Source organism: Malurus melanocephalus, unplaced genomic scaffold (assembly GCF_030028575.1).
Source record: "Malurus melanocephalus ecotype Western Australia unplaced genomic scaffold, MMel_1.1 scaffold_0, whole genome shotgun sequence".
In the NCBI taxonomy this organism is placed as follows: Eukaryota; Metazoa; Chordata; class Aves; order Passeriformes; family Maluridae; genus Malurus; species Malurus melanocephalus.
Genome location: NW_026623232.1, coordinates 9,422,330 through 9,444,242, shown reverse-complemented (window position 1 = coordinate 9,444,242; position 21,913 = coordinate 9,422,330). Strand labels below are relative to the sequence as shown.

General features: G+C 37.7%; 1 protein-coding gene across 4 annotated transcripts in view; it reads right to left on the bottom strand.

The window, feature by feature from the left end:
* The window catches only part of FLRT2 (fibronectin leucine rich transmembrane protein 2), a 69,670-nt gene that overhangs the window by 17,601 nt on the left and 30,156 nt on the right, over positions 1-21,913 (bottom strand). The gene's annotated exons all lie outside the window — the stretch shown is intronic.

Genomic DNA, 21,913 nt, shown 5'->3' with positions numbered 1-21,913 from the left:
TGCYGCCAATAGATTTCAGAACTTGCTTTCCACTAAATGAAACAGGTTCACATCTGCTAAGTTATTATTTTAGAAGATCAGCTCAAACTACAGAAGTTTTGCGGAACACTTCCTTTAAATTCATAAAGGTAAGACATGTCTTTTAATTCTGCTACACAGTTATCGGTGAATGGCTACATAAACAAGTGTGTTAGTTTTACTGTAGTGGAGATCCTTGATGTATTTTCAGCTTGTAAGCATACATTTTATGCTCCCAGCTAYTATTTATTATTCAGATCTATAACCAAGCATTCCCACTCTATAAAGCATGCAACGAATRTTCTGCGTTGTTTGATGTTATCTTTTCTTGTTATATGTTGTTTCCAATGATGAAAAAAAAGCCCCTGCCCTATACATAGTAGGGCCCAATGAGGGATATAAACCTTGGCAAGTACAAAGCATGTGCAGATCTGAGGGTCTTCAACTGCAGTGACATGTGCAGAGTAATTTTCCAGCTTTTGTTCATCCAGATCAAAACTCATTGGCTGGGATTTCAAGAAAATATAATTTCAGTGAATAAAAATGGTGGCTGCTTTTCTTTGTTGTTTGTTTGTTTGTTTTTGTTTGTTTGCTTGCTTGTTATGTATTTTTTATTATTATATTTATTTAAGCAATTTAAGGACATCCAGGTCATTCAGAAAGAAATCTGCTTTTGGCGTACATAAAACCTTGTTCTTCTGATACAGCTGTGCTGTTTATAATATTTCCCAAATGCTACTTTTAGGAATCCCATGGACCAACAGTGTAGAAAGTATCCTTAGGAGTCAAACTGTTATAACCCTTCATCCTTGCACTTGCAGATTACTGTATTTATTTACAACATCATCATGTATCACCTTCAAGTTCAAACAGCTGCAGATAAAAGTGAGGCCCTGAAAAATCCTGTTTATCATTACTGCTTCAAATTTTAAAGGTATATAAATGTGATACTGTAGTACAACCTGTAGTGTCTATTGTCCTTTTACAGATACAGTCAGATTAGGTACCCTGCTGTTCATGGTTTTCTCTCTCACAGGCATATTTCAGTCAAAAGTGATTTCTTTTCAATTATGCCAGATGATGTGATACTGTAGAGAAACCCTTAACAGGATTACATCCTAACATGAGCCTAAGTGTGACAGTTTATCCGTCTTTAATACGGCCTGGCTCCCATCTAGATCACAGTGTGCTGATCCATCATGACACTCTCAAAATGAGAATGGATATGCAGAGGCTCCTCTGGGATGCTTGGGACCACACAGAGCAATAACAGCTGTTCTCTGTCTTCTTTTCCATCATCATCATCAGAGAGGAACAGCCTGTACCTTGAGCAGAGCCAATACCCCGCACTAAGATAGCTTCCCATTCCCAGTCCAGTTACTGATTAGGTTTTGTTTGACTCCTGGGTATAACAGAAAGCCCAGCTGAGAACRTTCAGCCACAGGCAGGTGCAGTTCCAGGTTTTCTGGGAATCTCCTATGAAAAGACTTCCATATTAAAACAGATCTATGCATTCACCTCATTCTAGTACTCAGTGTAATTCTCACCTAGTATATGTGGCACCTGAATTAAAGATTTCAGCAATGATTCAAACAAGTTGRGTCAAGCACACATCACTTCTCATTAAATAATGCAAGCAAAAGAGCTTTGATTGGACAGTCACTTAAGCAGATTCTGGAGTTCTCTCCTTTTACTTGCTATTTGAAATCTGCTAAAACTTTCMTAATGTTTTTTGTTTTCCCCTCGTGATGGTAAAAAAGGTAGTCTTTTTATTAATGCCAGTATCCTGAACTCTAAATATTGTCCTTAATGAACTGATACAATAAAAGTCAGTACAGATTATATGAATTTGGGACTATTCTTGATTGTACTAAGCAAGAGTACAAGGACATCTCTAACTAGATACTTATGACTTCAGGGTTGACTGTGGTGTGGCAGAGGTAAAGAATGAGGAAGCAAAGATAAAACTGAATGTATTTAACTATTTTAGGGAAACGTTTTACTTCAGTAGTCTTTTACAACTGCCTAATACTAACTTATATGTTGCTGTATTTTTCTGCAAGTCTCAGGGACCATAATGCAAAAGTAAGTTCTGTTTCTCTGTCAGAAATCTCCACCCCAAAGACGTTAAAAAGATTGAAAAGTTGGAAACCTGCTTGATTAAAAATAAATAAATAAATAAACTGAATGAAACCATCACAAGTGGTAAATTCCAGGAGGCTGGGAAAGTGTAAAGAGTTTTTCCTTACTAAACTGCCAAAACTGAAAACAGGTAGAATCATTTAACTTCCCCCTCATTCCTGGCATGATGGCTTGCTAAAGCAAGCTCTCTGTTTTCAATATGACTTCAAGTACTGAATTGGGTGTCTCTGCAAATTTACTGATTGTATGCAGAAGTGGAAATTTGGAAGGAAGGAAATAAGGGCATTCCTTAGCTATTGTGATTGTAAATCTTGGGATTTGACTCACAAGCTATAGATGGCAGTAACTTTCCTTATTGTGTAGTCAGAAAGTTCTATAAACCAATCTAGGAAGAGAAAAAGGCAAGTGTCACAATAAACTTAAAATTCAAGAAATCAACAAGCAAATGCCTCAACAATAATACATCTGTCCATCACCACTTTAGTAATTTTTGTTTCTATTTCCTCCCCTAAACATTTAATTTCTATTATTTCTCACTTTTTCCTCCCTAGACACAAGTCATATCTTTCAAGTGTGTATGACATTTCTAGTCTTACTGCAGCCAGGATATTAAATGCTATTAGGATTTAAGGAATGATACAATGAAGTTGGGAAAAGCTCATTGAGATAGATGAGAAAACAACATGTTTTAGGTGGCCAAGTCTGAAAATTTGGCTTAGTAGGCTGAGATCCTGCAATCAGTGGAAATATTTCTTTTCATAACTTCAGGCATTTCTGATCAACATTTTTATCTCACTGTCTTTTTTCAAACCTGCCTTGTTTAAATTCCCTTTTGGCATAACTGGCGCTAGCTTGAGAAGAACAATTCTGGCTTTGTGTACTGGATGAAAGATAAGGTGTTTTGATTAAAGATACTTAAAGGTTGAAACATCTGACTGCAAGTTGGGAAGGTGAAAGTTTTTTGTTAGTCGTACCTTTACTGGTCAGAACCATCCATACAAATCCCAGCTTTTGTCACCTGGCTGTGCATTGCCATGAATTGATTAATACATTACTGAAAATGCTACATAGTTACAAATTTATGGGATCCAGTGGAAAAAAAATATCAGCTCCCTAGCAGTCTGATTATGAAACCTTTTCATGCCTCACTGACTGCTGCCTCAGTGGGTGTGCCTATGGTGTCTAAAGAATCTCCAAAGCTGCCCCCAGAACCATCCTTCCCACTTTTCATTCTGCAGTCTTCCAAACATGATCTTCCCTGAGGTTCAGGGAAGATAACAGAGAATAAAGGGAGAAGATAGCATGTGGAGCCAAGCCTGCACATGGATAYTTACAGCCCTATGTTATAGGCTCAGAGTTTTGAAGGGCTCCTAAAGCCAGGTTGTCTGTCTCCATTAGCCTAACCATGGTTTATATTAAGGCTATAAATTTTTCAGAGAGAATAAAATTAAGAATTCTTGGCTATTCTTTTCTTCAACAAATCCTGAAAATAATAAAAAATAGGTCATAGGAGTCCAAGGCTTTTTTTTTTCTTGATAGTTTAATCACTCAGCACCACTTTTCCTATCAGTTCATCCATTTATCTGGACCTGAGTGCCATGCAACATAAACTGAAAGGCAAGCAAAACCAAAACCAAATGGTCATACCTATTCTTTTCACTATTAYTAGTCAGTGACTTATTTAGCACTAAACCATTTGGCACAAATTTTCTTGGCTGTACTGCACATCAAGGTTATGATCAAGTCATAATCTTACTCCACATAATTATACAGTGAGTACAAGGTTATTATGTCTGGAATTGAATGACAAAGAGTAAWCAAATCTAATTCCATTCCTATGAAACCTAGTGCAGAGTTCCTAGTGCTTTTGAAAAATGTCCCTTTATTTCTATCAAATGGTAATAAAAATATACAGAATAATACCTGAAAAATTCYTTTTTTTCCATGTAAGTAGAGTTCATGTCTTCACATAAATTAATATCCTAGTGTTTCAAGATTTTTTGTTTTGTTTGTTTGTTTGTTTGGGCTTTTTGTTGTTGTTGTTTGGATTTTTCTTTAAAGGGACTAGGAGCCTTGGGTTAGAGCTTACTGTATATGTTTCTCTGAGAGTTACTTGGGTTTGAACTTGGTGTTCGAATTTTAATATGAGTCTATAATCTCTGCATCAAAGGCACAGGGAAAATGACCCAAAGGAATCAAATTGCTTTTATAGGAAGGCCTTTTGCATGCCTGCTGCTCTGGCTGCTTCGTAGTTCTGGGTATTATGTAAGAAGAGGTAAGGAGGTAGAGGAAGAGGAAAAGAAAAAGAGATAAAGAGAAAGAAATCATCCTTGGTGCCCTTTTCTAAAGTGAGTGTTGATGACAGGATAATGATCAGTAGCTAGTGTAAGAAGGAAACCTCAAAGTATCTCTGTGCACTGTTACAGACACAATGAAGTCTATGTGAGCCAATTTTGGCCAAGAAAGGCATTATTGTCTTTGCAATATTGTTAGCAAAATGATTCAGCAAATGCACACAACTGAATTCTTGTGCTTTTTTCTCCTCTGATCAGGAYGGTTCTGCTTTTACCACTCAATTTGCATTTATAATTATTCTCAAAACCTCAGATCAGGCAGCCTGAGGATGCAAGTGAAATTGATTTGGATCTGCCTTGGTGGAGACCGGAGAAAATTTAGAGTGGCACATGTTGCAACAATGGGTGTAAAGACATCATTTGCCATCCCTCTTCTTGTTCTTCTGTAATCTTCTGGTCCTCCATGCCCTTTTTTTCTTTCTAGCTACATTCCTGCAAATTATTATGCAGACACACTGCCCAGAAGGATGCAGGCTCCAGGAAATCCTTTTTAAAAGGCATGYTATTTCAATGAACAAAAGCTTTRTCTTTGGAAATTTGGGCACTGCTCAGGTTAAATCGGACTCTGATACAGCCCAATTCCTGACCGCCAGGAGGGGGAGCTAAGCCAGCAGGAAACTTTCCCCTGAATAAACAAATAAATAAATGTGGGACTTGTTTTKTTCCCACTTTGTCTGTCCACATCCACATGCACACACACCTTCCTCGAAGATGTCTGATTGCTGGCTTGTTTGACAGTGTCTCTGTTACATTCCTGACAAACTGAGTTGTGTAGGACTCTTACTGGGAAAATCAATGTTCATGTGTTCTTGTAAAAGCGTGATTCCCAGTTTCATGGTTCAAGAGTTTTTTACTTGTGGGTTACTACGTAATTACTTCACAGGCATGAGGAGGCATGCAAGAAGGATGGGGAGAAAAGAGAACAAATAATGGGAAAAAGATAGGTTTGCAGAGAAAAAGCTCAGGTAGAACAGATTTTTTCCTTGTACAGATTAACAGGAACCAGTAACAGGTCAAGAGAGAGAATGTACTACAAAACATAATCACCAGAGTGGCTGCTGTACTCCAGGAAGCAGGGCTGAAATCTCTACAAGATCAATAGCATTAATGCCTCAGGTGGGGCCATCAATTCCAGTCATCCTGCCAGGCACTGTGCTACATCACACATCCTGCTCAGCTCCTCACACTCCTCCATAAATGGTGTTGAAGTGCCAAAGTTCAGTGTGGAGACTACCTAGACTAATGTTATCTTCATTCMTGTGTTTAACAGTTACTCATTTATAACAGAAGGAAGCTGTTYTCAAAATTTGATGTTGCACAACTTCATCAAGATTATATCACCCTCTGAAAATTAAAAAACCTCTGAGCCCAGACACACCTGTGTTTCCAGTCTGTGGCAAAAAAAAAGAGTCCTTGCTTGTGTTCACATAGATAAAAACAAATTTTTTTCATTAAATAGTCTTAAAAATAGATTATTTTTAGTAATGAAACCTATAAATGAAATACTGTAGAACATCTAATGAAAAAAATATTTATCCCAATTTGTCTTTTGGTCTGTCATACCATCCATCTAATCGGAATGACTGTCTGCATGAATTAACCTTGCATGGGACTATTGCTATTGATAATATCATTTTAGGAGTTCTAGAAATGGAAAACTGCCACTAAGAATGTTCTGCCTGTAGAGTTCTGAATTTTAATGCAGGAAACATCAAAACCAGGTATTTCAACTAATTGTAGCTGTTAGAGTGAAAGTTAATGAGGACACACATAGCAAATTAAAAAGCAAAACCTTTCACTGCCTGTGCAGAAGTAGATAGGACTCCTTCACAGAACACAAGGTAGAATAAACGGTGCAGAACTCCAGATTTTTAACTCGTCATCTTCTGAGTTGTGTAGGACTTCAAGGCAGCCCAAAGTCATTGATAGCTCAAACATTTTTTTACAAGGAAATATCCCTGCTTTCATTATAAAATTGCTGATTGCTGAAAATTTACTCCAGATGGTGACCGTCATGATATTTTCACTCCAGTGGGCAAAGAGGAACAGATGATCACCTCCAGGACTCATATTAAATGGAGTATTGCACCTACTAGCAAAGGGTTATTGGTGTCTTTATTAACCTTGCCTCAAGGCCTACTCTAATTTTTCACCAGTCTAATGCTGCAGTGCTCAAAACTTAACAAATTTGTCAAGCAGTGAGAATGATATATTAGGTATGGCAGAAAATTAATTCCCTAGTCTTTCATCCCCAAAAACTGTTCTCATATCTTAGGTGAAATAGTTTTGATGGATCTCATCTAGGACTCCATAACTCATCAATGTACCATGTGATGATGTGAAGTTGGATTGAGAAAGTTGGAAGTGGCAGATAAAAAGAATCTCACATGAGGAGCTATCTGGAACATGTCAACAAAATAYGTTTTCATTAAAATATGTGATTCACTGAAGCCAATAAACTTGAACGGAGATTTGTCAGTTTTGATAATGTTTTCAATAAAAAAAATGTGCCTAAGGTCCAATGTTTTCTGATCCTGTGTGACCAGAGACAGAGAGAAAAAAAGCATAAAGGAAGAATAAAAAATAGACTTTTTTAACCAAAAAGGTAAGTTTGGACAGAATTCCATTTCATAAAAGCATTTATAAAACAGTGTTTACATTCTACAATTTAAACCCATGAAAATTGTGGAATTATCTGCCTCTGGACAGCTGTGCTTAACACAGTGAAAGAAAAAGAAAGATAATCTTTCTTTGCTTTCTTGATCATTTTCCAGAGGGCTTACATCTTTCCTTGACAAAACTGGACACGAGTGTTTGAGAAAAACTAGTACTGAACTAATTTCAAATAATTCCCCGTTTGGAACACACGCATTCTGTACTGAGGTTAGCATAATGCATTTTGTACTAAGAAGAAATGATGGCAACCTGCTGTTCCTTTGCAAGCAAATTGGTCCCTACCTATAAATTATTCTACACTGCGAAGCAAACAGTTTGCTTTTATCTGGAGATATGTGGGCAGCCTGGCAAAGCGTCTGTGGAGAATTTGAAAAAGCTGCTTTTAGTGACCTAAGTGGCTAAACATTGCTTCTTTGGAGACAACATTTTGACACATTTTAAATGTGCTGCATGGTGCTACATCATTGATGAGATCTTGTATGGTGTTACATTACCTTGTGGGCTATCGTTCATTTAGGATTTAGGCAAATGAGCGTGGGCTGCCATATTCTTACCTTCCATATTTGTAGCATATGGCCTGGAGAGAAAATATGGCATGAGCTGCCCCTCAACTTCTTAGGCACCTCGATATAAATAGAGTTGAAAGTGTCATCGTACATTTATCTTTCCAACAAAGGCAGATGGAGATCTCTCCTTCCTATTTTATATTACTTAGCATGCTGCTCCTTCACAGCTCTAAGAACTACTCCATAAACACTGCTCAGGAGATATCAAGAAAGATTAATAAAGTTGTTTGCACTCCTAACTGCTTCAGAGAACCTGTCATGTATGGCGTAGTCACTTGTGGGGCCAGTGAACAAAAGATGTTCCCCAGCTACAGAACAAATCTTGCTTATATGACACAGCCCCTGTAACAGGCAAACACAAGGTTATCAAACAAAATTCTTAAATCATTGCCATCAGATAGCCAGTTAACAGAAAAGGGGAAAGACATTGAAATGATGGATGAGGAATGTACAGCTAAGCCTCTGAAATCCCTATTCAGCTAAATAGCTGAATTATTTATCAGCTGTACAACATCTCAGCATCAACAGTGCCTGACAAGAGCCTGGGGATCTGGATTTGTTATCTTTTCCCAGTGATCCAATTACACTTTTCTGTATGCACAGGTGGAGAAAGTGCAATAATCTCACTGCTCCAGATACGACACAGAGCACTTCATACAGGAAACAACTTGTACTCCCACATATAATCAGAATAAAAAAAAGAAAAAAAAAAAAGTAATATTAAACACTAAAGGTATAGTAGCAACTGTAACTGTCTTATAGCAATACAAAAACATCCATACACTGTTTATGAGGACATCAGTAAACCCAGTGATTTTTCTGAGTACAGAGACAAAAGAAGCACCAGAGGCAGCAGGGGAGAAAGTTTACCAAGGATACAGACCATTAACAGATTTTTTTACCTCACTTACTTTTGTTTGGTTCTGTCATTTCTTTTTTGCTAATTGTCATTCAAGATTCCAGTAACTCTATGTGATATTAATATTTTCAGTGAGAGGGCCCTGTTGCCTCTTTTTGGTATTGCTGGTGAAGCACATATCCAAAGAATGTATACATCTGAATACATCTGAGGATTAAAAGGATTGAAGAAAATATGATAGGATTAAATTTTCTTTGCAACAACGGGGATGTGAATCCCCAATTCCYGATTCTGACAGAGACCGAACTTATTGGCACTTTGCTCTAGTTTGGTTCTCCTTTAGTGAAAGGGTACACTACTACCCTAGCCCAAGAGTCATTCAGAYCTCCCATTTAACCCTGAAAGTTCTTTGAGAACTAAATGGCTGCTTGGGACAGAAATCTAACATAGGGCAGTTTCAGTTTTAGGTACAAGTAGAAATAAGAGCACATTAGGAATAGTAAATAGATATTTCTAASCCAGTGATTCTCAGCTGTGGAGTGAAAAACCACAAGAATCTCATGAGCACTCTTAAGGGATGACAAAATAGTATGTACAGGCAGTGTTAGCCAGCAAGAACACTGCTCATGCAGGATGAAGGAGTACCGATGATGTGTTTAAGCACAGAGCGCAATAGTTTACATCAACCAGGAAAATACTATCTGCTTTTAATTTCTGGGAGCAGCTCAGTTTCCTGGGGAAGAAGAGACAGAGCAAGAAGAAGAAATGGTGTTTACATCTGCAGTTATGACTTAAGTCACTTTTCAGCCTTCATTCTGCTAYACTCTTTCCTTGAAGGAGCAGAGATGCTGCCAACCCAGAGGGTGTTCAAAGACAAAGCAGAGCCAAATGGACATAATTTCCAGAAGCCGGAAGTGTGTTGCTCCAGCCAATTTTTCTTTTGCCCCATGCTGATGACTGCAGGACTGAATATTCTGTGCAATTAGTTTCACCTGATATACAGAATCACAAGTCTTCTGACTATGAGCAGAGAAAAGAGGATACAGTAATGGCAACAAGAATGATTTTATACACAAGGAACAGAGTACATACACAGGAAAGAACCTGCCATCTTTGTGCATTTACAAAGAAGCAGCTCAGAGCAGAGTATAGCCCTGATATTGTCCCAAAGTTTCTGTCATTATATTTGCTCAATAACTACTTCAAAACATTTTTTAAAGAGCTTGCCTTAGCTTATTTCAACCGTGAAGTTCAAAGATCTCATTTTGAACAAATCCTGACAAAGATGGAAAAGAACACAGAAAGCAATTCTGTTTTGTTTTCCACTTCTCCCCTTTACCTTTGAGGTCTGTGTGTGGTTGTATCAGTAGATGAAAACTGCCAGGAGRCCCACAAATGACACCTATCAATTGTAGAGCAAAAGCCGTAGTCCTCTGCCATTAATGCTTTGTGGTGGGTGATCTTTAACCATGTGCAGACAGCCAACAAGAGACTCTCAAACCACTTAAACCCTTAATAGCTTTTAAGTGGGTCCTAAGAGGTGCAGAAGCCTGGAGCTGGCCTTCAGCTCAAATGCAAATTCCATCTGACTCGTGCCAAATCATTCCAGGCAGCAGAGTCCTTATCAATGTGTGTCCTTGTGCTACTTTTCAGCACAGTTGTTATTGCAAGGAATGACAGAGGTATTATCAGTGTTTTGTGCTTATACCAAACTAGACATCTCCAATGAGTTCAGGAAGGCAGAGAGGCAGTGCACAATAAAACCTGAGAGACGGCCAGAGGGAAAAATATATTAAAAAAAGTGAGATAGAGTTTTAAGCTGTTCTACAGGCAGCAAAATATGCCTGCTCAAAAATGCAATTATTGTTTCCTTCTGTTTGCAGAGCACTCTATTTATTCAGGTCACTGCATGAATCAAATAAGAAGACACTCATGTTTTCTATGCAGACCTCTGGGTACTTTAAATGAACTTCACATAAAGATCTGCTATGGGATTTGGGGGCTTTTGATGGGTTTTTCTTCGGACTAAAAACTGAGTTAGGTCCCTAATACAAGTGTCTTTGCAAGCGTGGGAGATCTTGGATTTTGATTTATGTCCACACCAAAACTTTACGTACTAAATGCTCAGGTTTTTTACTTACACTTTGCTAATAAGGCGTATAGTTGGCGTAACCTATTGATGTATTGATGCAAAGACAGTGTTAGCTTTACATGCAGCCCACAATATTTTCAGCCATTTCACCTCTGCTCATCTGTTCTGACCTATACATGTTCCTTTTTTATAGGGGGTTATAAAATAAGGGAACTAAAAAGCAAATCAACTTTGATGGCGATGAAATACTGCTATTGCTACACGTGTAACAGCTGGCATGGGTTTGCACCCTCCTGTTTCATTGCATACTGGATACATACATGCAGATGTGGAAGCAGAGCAGATGAGGGAAAATATCAAAATCCTCTGCTTTATGGAGAAATGAACGGCGGAAGAGTCTATAAGTAGCCGGGGAAATGGATTTTGAGAACTTGAATAACTGCAGATGTTGCTTAGATTACACAAAAGAAATTTTCTTATAGTGCAAATCCCTTTTTACTGCACCTCTGTCTTTGGGYTGCTGCATCTGTGTCCTGTTATGCAGAATACACCATTTGGACAACAAAGTGGCACTGAGGATTCAAATAAAAATGAAGGGGGAAGTCATCTGAGGCTTCACTCATCATCATCACCACCACACCCATACCCCTTCAGCTTGGAATTGGAAAGAATTTGTCAGACATTTCACTCCAAATCTTTATAGACATCACTGACCCATTATAGCAAACAGTTGACCTTAAGTTAAAAAGTGGTGTGAAGTAGTAAAGGACAGAAAATAAAACAATTATAGTTGTTCCATTGGATGAGACTTATTGACTCATGTGAGCTCAGCCTACAGCAGCTGAATTTGTTTACTGCAAAGTATTATTTTAGAAATTCTTACCTTCCTAGCTGAATCAAAATAAACGACATTTCTTAATACCATATATCCTGAGAGATGCTGCCACATGCTCTATCCAAACACATGCTCAAACTAACCCACCCTGGCAGCAGCCACCTTCAAGGCTTTTGAGTCTCTTGGGAGATATTGTCCTCCTCTGTTGCAGTGAAGCAGAAAACCATCCTGTATTCAAGAGAAAAAAAAAAAAATCTGGTTCTGTATTTACTAAAAATCTTTCAAGAATTAGCACTCTTAAAAAAAAAAAAAAAAAGAAAAGAAAATTCAAATCTTCAGCTTATGGCTTATATGAAGGATGAAATTTTGTCAGAGCAGTAATGTTCATTATTATTACTAATAACCAGCTACTTTTAAAGCACAGATAAGGACTGACTAAGCTTGAAGTTTAAACACATTCACTGTGGCTGTTCTGGTCACATTTTGAGTTCACTTCCCACAAATCACTGAGCTGCACTGTAATGAAAGAAAATGTAAGGTGGTTTGAATAGCTACCCGTAGCAAATTAACTGCAAATGCTAGTCCTCACCTGGGAAGATCCTACCTAAGAAGAAGCATTGAATTAGGAAAGTTCTCGCATGAAAATCATATTTTGAATACCAAGAGACACTGAAATTCATTAAAATTAGTAAGATATCTGTAAAAGAGGTAACAAAAATATTCCTTAGCAGAGTGTGAAGTGAAAATTCCTGTGGAAAGGATTCTGCAATTTACTGGTCTTTAAACAGGTTCCCTTAAAGAGAAGAGAAAGGGTTGTGCCYTCTAATATGTCTAGTTACACTATTTCAGGCAATTCTGGGTGTGCACAGGGGGAAACTGGATGGCAAAAAGCACCTCCAATAATTTCTTGTCTTCGTTGGGGACCAAACCCTAATCTACATGGACTGTKGGTCTGTCTCAGCTTAGAATTTCTTGTTTTAGTCATAACTTATAGTCTAAACTAAAGACTGAGCACAACAGAAATGCAGCTTGCACGGACGTGTCCATGAGTATTTGAGAGAGAAATTAGAYATTGTGCCATCCCGCAATGCATCTGATAGCTTAGAAGTCATTGAAACAGCTCAAATTCTRCATTTTAAAACTCTGGATAGTTACTAAATCATAAATATAATGTTAAACCTAAACTGACCAAATAATATATTCTCAAGCAATTGTTATTTGCTCCTGAGCATCCCAAATACAAAAAGGGAGACTTTACTCATCTATTCTGCTTTTGAGACCATGAGTTTTTAAGGCAAGTACAAAAAATATAATGGCAAAATGATGATGCAAAAATGTGCTTCCAGGGCTAAGTTCTGGTTCCCTAAATAGTAATGTTCTGMTTTAGCTTTAGAGGACTGGAAACTTTATATAGTGAAGTAGTGACCACAGAATGAATTGAAACATATCATCATGTTTTGGATTCTTTTCTTCAATGACCTCTGCACCTTTCCTATGGAGAAAAACCCAGGCCACAATGTCTGTATATAGAATTGTATCGATTTGAAGTTCAGACTGTTTTGAATCTAGTGTTTCAGTTAGAAAACACCTGTATTTTTTATCTAATTTTTGCATACACATAATTACTTTTTTTTTTTTTCCCATTCCATCTGTATTCTTTGTATGATATAAATGGGATCTTTCTTCTCACTGAAACTTTGGTGAAAGAGGTCATMCAACCAGCTGCTATATAAAGTCTATATGAAGTCTGTGAACTTTCTGGGTTATGTCATTTCCTTTTTGACTGCTGAGAGGCTTGTCAAACACATCCTTTGAAGGTAGACTTGTTCACCACCTCACTTCACCTCCTTTGAGGTAAGATATTTAGAAAAATCCTTATCTTCCACTAACATATAGAATCCATAACTTTGCTTGTSCTTCAGTGTAAGGAGAGTTTAGGAAAAATATCTCTCTAAATTAGACACCTTTCACTAACAAAATTTCAGAATAAATAGAAGGATAAAAAGAAATAAAAGCAGAGGATAACCACTTTCTTCTTTTGATCCTGCACTTGATTTCATTCTATCTATGTAATACATCAACACCCATCCTAATCAACCCCTTTCACCTTTCTGTGGATGAACACTTCAAAAACGTCCACTCYTCTCTACCATTGTTAACCTAAGTARAAACAATCACATTTTTAAAGTCTATCTAAGCAATCACTATTTCTCTGCTGTTTGAATGCCCTAAAAATAAATAAATAARTAAAATCCAGAGTTGTGGTATTGGCACTTAGTACCAAGCATAGTTTGCTTGGTAACAGCAAACAAGGATTGTTTATTTTCTTCTCTAAAAGATGAAGTTACAAATTCATGACCTCAGAAGTTAATTTTCTTTCCATGTTGTATTTACAGCCTCTCTCTCAGGGAGTCAGGTCAGCTTTTGCATCACCTACTTCAGGACACAGTAAACACCATTCCAGAAGTACTAACACAGCCATGAGAGTTCAAACACTCCCTTATTCCTAAAGCATAATTATACTCTGGGATCTGTTGGGCACAGTCATATTTGTCATTGTGTGCATCTCTATTCAGCTTCTCATTTCCTTTTGTCATCCAGACTAGGACAGTAGTGTCCAGTCATCAGTCATTAGAATGGGCTATGAGAATGGTRAAAAATGAGGTGGCAATTTAAAGCTATTCCTTAGAAGCAATGTCCAAAATGGTGTGAAGAGGAGGCAATGAGTGTGTGATGGTTTCTCTTTCCTGATGCCAAATCTTTGCTTAAATATGGAGCCAGGAGCAATCAGGCATGCCCCCAAAAGGAKCTTGAAGAGACTAGTGCCATTCCACTGATAGAAAAAAACTTCACTCTTCAGTCTCTCTACATGTAGACACTGACTTTTTCTGTGACAAACCCTTTGGATGAGAACTATCTTAGAGTTAGAAGCAATAGATAAAGACAGGATGGAAAATGAGACCATCCTTCTAATGTATGGCAAGTAGAACACCCCTACACCTCTAGATGGTACTATTTAATCAATGAAGTAATTAATTTTTCTCAGAAATGCTGTGGTGACCTGGACAGCCTTTATCATTTGCATTTGCAATCCTTATTCTCACACCTGTAATCACAAAATCTTGCATCACAGGGAAGACAAGCTTAAGTACTTCTGGACCCACTGGTTCATGGAGAAGATGCCATAACAGACATGCCAAGTATCTAAAGATTCTCAGTAAAATCAGGCTGCAAGTCAGAGCCTATAATCAGACATAACACCAGTGGATGTGTTTCTTAAACTCAATATGAGCATTAAGTAAATATGACTGATTAACTCAATTATCCTACCTGACTTCCCACTCAAATATTTATGACWACTCTATCTCTCCCAAGCATAATCAAAGGTAAAATGAAGCTAAGCACCTAAAAACAGCATTCTCCATCAAGTTGTGTGGGTAGGCTGTCCTAGATATCTCACTACAAAGGTAAAAAATAACAAAGTGTTCTCTGCAGCTTGTGTTCAAGAGGCAAAGAAAYAGGGTTTGGAGCAGTACCACAGATTTCATTCAGCCAGTATCATGGTAGAAACAGAGAATATTTTTCTGATACGTTTTTGAAACTTYTAAGGTTTTGGATTTCTCTCTTCAAAATAAGGAATCAAAAGGTCAGGCCTCATATGGTCATGTGCTGACTTTGTGAATTTTTTTTTTACTAATACCAGGTAGAGTCAATTATATTCATCCCAGCACTCRTTTACTCATCGGTTTGGTGTTTGGAATCTCTGTCCTGGAACAGCAGCCCTGCCCAAGCTTCTATCCAGATGGCCRCCAGCAGGAGTGGAGCTCATTCCCAGGTTCTTTTGTACTTTATGGCACCRTGGGCCTGGAGCTGACCTGCTGGGTCACAGAGCCCAGACTCCTCCTGCTCTCGCAGGCAGCCCTGCTCTGAAAGGGAACACCTTGGCTAAGAGCTGCTGCATGGTTTGTTCTTCCTGCTGTGAATCCCTCCCATTTTCTCCGGGGAGATCAGAGTTTGTGCTTCATCTGTTTTGTTCCCAGGGTTAGCTAACGATCCCTTGCAAAGCCACAGCACGACAAGCATCATTAGCCTCCTCCTGGAATTCAAGAAGCATTTTYATTTTTCAGTTTAGATTGAAAAGTTGAGACACGGGGCTGCATGCTCTGGGTAGGGCTGTGAACTGCATGCAGCACTGTGGTAAATACACACACTGCAGGAACTGCTCTGGCACAGCCAATAACAAAAGCAGCTCAGACGTTTCCAAAAAAACAGGATAAGACCCAGTGTATGGGATACAAGGCAGGAGGGCCAAGGGCTCTAGGATCACACATAAGTGTGTGATTGAGTACACATAATTGTACCAGCTTGGGCGGTTATTCTGAGCTTCCTTCAGGATGCCTTCTTGCCCCTTGGAGCAGACCAGAATGAGGACAACTCAAAGTGTGTCCTAAATCTGCCTCGGCCTTTGGGATTAGGGTTGTGACTCTGCAAAAGACAATGCTACATCTTCTGCAGAGTTAAATCAAGTTGCTTAAGGGTTGCAAAGTGAGACGGGAGCACAAGTAAAATTAAAAGTTACAAGTTCCTGTGTCTCAGTCTGCATTCAATCAATGAAACCACATGTCCTCTCTGCTTAGACACACGGCTTTGAAGACATGGCCCTTAATGGCCTGAGGTTTGACTGTTCCAGCTTTGTTATTTTGGTTTGTTTTTTTCTTTTAGCCTTTACTACCAACCTCAGACAGAGTCATTCAAAGCAAGTAGAGGGAAGAAGACTGGTGTCACAGTGGGGAACTCGATTTAATGAAAGCACTTGCAGAAATTCTTTTGTTTCCTGAAAGCATGTAAATAGACAGTATGATTTACAGGGACACAGGAAAACGAGCACACAACTTCCCCTGATGTTGTGGTTAAGACAGCTTGGAAATGATTGTTCTGTGTGACAGAACAGCACAGGCACACACTGCAGAAAGCCAAGGCAACTATTCAAATCCATCTTTGTTTAAACTGGCCATGCTGGTTTAACCTTGTTCTCTCTGACAGGGGGTGACAAAATGCTTTTCAAATACTGAGAAGTTGCAAGTCTGCCTTTTTTGAAATGCAGAGGGAATTTATCTTCTTGGTTTTTGAATGACAATGCAGCRTGAAAGCCAGAAAAAATAATTACCTGGAATATTGAAACTTATATGGATTAAAGTTATATCTTAATCTGAATTAAAGTTTTATATGTTTATAGTGTTTATATGTTTATAGTTTTATATGTTTAATGTGGCCTGAATGAGACATGGTAGAATTCATGTCAGCTGTTTTATTAYATGAGCAAAAAATATTACATCTTGCTGCTAATGCCGCAGAATTGCCCAAATCGCTTGATTCAACAACATCATGCAGACAACTTTGTGCCAAAGTTAAATWATCTTTCTGTCTTTAACTTCTTGCAATTCTTTTTGCCATTCATTGGACTGAATAAGCCATCTTAGTCCTCAAACAGACATAAAAATTGCAATAACAAAAAAACCCCAGGTATTATTCTGTTCTTGGAATGCTCTTGATTCAAATATTGTGATCTTCTAAAATATATTTATTATTTGGAATTGTACAATAAAGTATTCTGCACCTTACTGCTATGAGATGGCTTACCACTGAAAGTGTCATTAATTGCAGTTGGTCACATTAGTCCACATTAGGTGGAAAGCTTATGAGTTCAGGCTCAATGCTCAGAATTCCTAGGATTGATTTTCTGGTGGAAATGTTCACAGAAATCTTTGTAAGACAAACTCAACACAACAGCTTACAATTCATTGTTAAAGTCCTTCTCAAGACTCATGTAAATGTGCACAAAATGTAAGGAAAAAGGAATGCAAATTTATCTCTCCATTTTCAGGAATTTCTGCTTCCAGGGCCAGATTCTCCTTTGATGAAAAATGGCCCTTTTATTGTGCTTGTCTGGCTGAGAACATACTGCATACTATTTTGACACTTCAAACTCAAGTCTGACTAAGGGATTACATGGACATTTGAAGAAACGAGTGAAAAGGGGATGCACAATTCTTAGCATCTTACAGAGGTGGTTTTTTTTGGTTTTTTTTTTTTTTTTTTTTCAAGTTTCCTTCTAAACGTATCTAAGATTTGTGGATAAATATTTATTTTTTTAAAACTGATTCCACAATGTAAGTATGAAGTTTGAGAATGTGAATGTACTTCCTCTCCTACAAAAAACATCAAATAGAAACCCCCTTCACTGTAACTTTCTTCCCAATGTCATATGCTAATATGTCATCATAACATCTGTCATCTGTATGCTTTCTCAATGAAATTAATATTGGTATTGTTAGTATAGTGTCAAAAAAGACTTTACTGTGAGTTATTTTATAGCTTAATTTTGAATATTCAAGCTTTATAATGCTCTATTTCTCATATTTTATATTTTTGAGGTAAGTTTATTTGCACTAGGCTGCAAGATTATGTTTTTTATTTCAAGAGAAGCCAGAAATTATTAAAACTGGTAAAAGAATGTGGTCTATGGGAAAAATAGAATTTTGAGAAACYACTACAAAATCATAGTCATGGATTCCTTTCCCATGTATGAAGTTTCATGGCTCTGATTTTATTCTACTGCCTTTGAAGTCAATGGAAAATTTCCCATTTGTTTCAGTTGGCCCTTTGTTTTATTTTCAGAAATATTTTTTAAAGTTTCCCATTTCGAGGTTCCCATGATTTAACCTTGGGTGTGACCTTGGGAGAATTTTTATGCCCATGAATAGAGAGAGTTACTGAAGTCAATGAGCCTGGAGGCTGGACCAAATATCATCACTGATAGTGCTATATTCTGTTAACTGCATTTGACTTGATTTCTCCATCCCAYTTTATAATTCAAGATATGTAGCTCTGCAGTTTATGCAATAGCTATACTGCTAACAATGGCAGCTCAGTAGAAAACCACAGTTAACACTCAGTGGAATGACAAGGACATAAAACTGCAAGAGAGTAGTTTCAGTAGGTTAGAGGGGGAAAAAAGCAAAAAGGCAATTTTCTCCAAGTTTCTTGGGACTATTCTGAATGACATTTAGCGTAATGGGCTTGAGAGAAATATTTTCAAGAATGTAGCTGAAACTTTGTTTTACATGAATTCAGTTGATTCAGGCAAGCAATTATTGCTGCATCAAGGGATTTTTTTAAAGACCTGAATAATAAACAAGATAATGGGTTCTATCAGTTTCATGGGATATTTAAGGGCCTAATTCACTTTTCAAAATGAAAATTTATCCTAAAGTTTCATCTGGTGATGGAGTGCACCATCATGCACTGTGTAAAATCTCACAGCCACGGTTTGATTTAATTGGAAGCTGAGATAAAAGCACCACTGCATGTTAACAGCAGTCTCGCTAATGAATGTCAGCCAAAACTTTAACTCATTCCAGGCATTGCTATTTTTTACTCTTATCCTCACATCTTTGTAAAAAAATCAACGCCCCCTCCATCCACTCCATCTGAATGAAGCTCTCATTGCTATCAATGTAATGCCAAGGAAGGACCCAACTGGAACCTTGTACTGGATGTTCTTTCCCCTATTCTGTAACAATGACCTAAGTTCATGCCTGTATTTTCACCTTTTCTTTCCCTTTTTCTCTACTGCACATTTGCTCCACATTCTTCCTCCTTCAWCTCTGCACTCCCCAATGTGAAGCATAATCCACTCCAGGAGGTTTCTGTGGATTTCAGCAAGCGTGGATGGGCTTCTGACTGATATTCTTTCCCTCCCGTGACGTACATAAATTAAAGGGCATTTGGATTTCTGAAAGAACTGTATTTGATTGGAAAGTGAATACTTCTTTTATTCTAAATTTTTCAAAACATAATTTCTAAGGGTTTTTTATCCCTCTTAAATATCAAAGTAATTGTGTCTCAGCAGCTCCAAGTTCCCCTTAGATTTGTGAACTGAACATTTTGTTTCCTTAAGAGTGCTGATATTTTTCCCAAACAGCATAGATGAAAAGAGCATAGGAAATAAGTCCATCTTCCTTGCAAGAGGTCTTCTCTGCTAAATAAATGGATTCAAGGATGTCCAGCCTCTACCCATAGGAGATAACAAGAGCTTTTAACACTTACAGTAAATGTRCTTCTGTGCTAAATTACTTTTCACTTCCCAAACAGAGTAGAAACATTAATTTCCAGTCCAAATGAAAACCAGTAAATGCATATTCAAGAAGAAATAAACATTAGAAAAACCTAGAAAAACCCTGATGTGCAACTAGACCAGTTCATTATATTTGGTCTGACTTGTATAGCAGAAAAAATAAATTGTACATCAATAAGATCTCAAAAAAGAACAGACAAATTCTGCAGAAAATAGGATGAACTTCTRGTAGGAATCCTGATTATGTAGTATATTTTTTCCCATATGGGTTTAAAGAGATTCAATTTCTTGATTGCATTATATTTGCTTCAGGGTGTTTGATGATCTCCTATTGTATATATTTACCCTTCTGTTAAGGTGAAAAATTCAGGRTTTCAGACATTTTCTGCTATTGACTGCTGGACAACTCTCATGAAGGGGAGAAGGAATGGGTGCACCTTGTCCTCTTTTGCTTAGCACTCTGCTGTGTTCCTTGGAACAGCATGATCTCTCAAGTGCACACTTGACAAGGATGAAAAAGATTTCTTTCAGTTAAATCTATTGTCAAGTTTTCACTCCCACTGACATTTGGAGGGAAGGCATTGTAATCCTTCCTACTGTGGGTAGTATTCTGCTTCCTATGCTCACATGGGGGACCACATGGGGAATTTCCCTCAATAAATTCACAAGTAAGAAGTTGCTCTTRCTTGTGAATCCCACATTATCTGTATTGTCAGAACTGTTTTGACTTTTCATCTTAAACTGGGCTTTAAAATGTATTTTCTGACCTGTAGCTTATAACAGTAGGCAAAACAAACAATGTGAACAGTTTCAAGCCTCCTTCCAGTCTTTTTCTACCAACACCAAGAATACCCGTGCAGAATCAATACTCTCCACTGAACACAATGCTGCCACAAAGGCTTTGTAAATCCCTGAACCACACATGACCTATAATGCCTGACCTGTTGCTTTAACGTAACTCTGGTACTTGCAAAATTCAGAGGCACTTGATATTTCCCTAAGCCCTTCTGGCTGGTAGCAGCCTCTGCACAGCTATTTGCCATCCGAATGCAATCGTTAGCAGATGCCAAGTGATTGCCTCTGGTAAATACTTGGCTGTGGCCCATCTGACCCCCAGGGTAACCCACGGGCCAGTGACAGCAGTGGGCAAGTGTGACTAGACAGCACTCCTTACTCTACTTTGTTYTGCCAGAGAAAAGATGGACTGCAAGACAAGTTCGGGACAGAAATTACAATGTTCAACACTTTGTATTACAAGCAATTGTTTGAATTGAAGAAATCAAGGGACTATCTCTTGACTAATATCAGATGTCTGCTGTAAATAAGACAGATATTAAAGTTTTTGAAAGAAGAACTCACTGTAATCCTTTGTAAAGGAATTGTTAGCCAACTTAAATATAGAATTTACAATTAGCTACAGCTGTAATTATTGAGTCAAAACCCAGATGGGAAACTAGATGTGAAAAATAAAATTCTGTAGTTATATTTAACAAAAATATAGGCATAACTAATACTAGGACTACATTAGAATACCTATTTGAATATTTTAATAACATTCCCCATTTTCAAGCACATAATCGTAGTAATGTTCACGTCTAAGTGTTTCCTAAATGGCAAATTATTACACCTACCATTTAGAGACCCTGATTACAAAAAAAAAAAATAAGATCTTAACCCAGGAGGAACTGTCAAAAATTAATGAAGCTTAGAGGTATGGCAGACAAGCTTTGAGTGAGATCAGGAAGTTTCTCAGACTAAGCGCCATTAGCAGTGCATGCAGCACAGCAACACTTGATTCACAKGCACTTTCAGATTTAAAAGCATGCTGTAAACATGAAAAATTCACCAAAAATTTCTGTAGGGTAGATAAACACCATAAACAAATTAGATGAAGCAGAAAAATTAAGTGTATTTTGAAGATTTTGAGCAAGCACGGGTAGCTTGATTTCTAAYAGGATTTTAGATATTTAACACTTGACTAGTACGTATTTTTCATCAGTGCATATTTTCTGGTGAAAAGTCCTGAATCAATGACATTAAAAAGATCTGTACTGCATTGCTGTAATTAAATTTTTAGTTGTAATTTGGATTGGAATACTATTCAGACTTGTCTGATCTTTTCATTGTTCATGAGAACGAACATCTTCCTCTKACTGATCTGTGATCTCCAAGGGCTGACTTCAATCAGTCTCCCACTTTTTCATGCAGAGAACAGATAATCAACCACTATAACT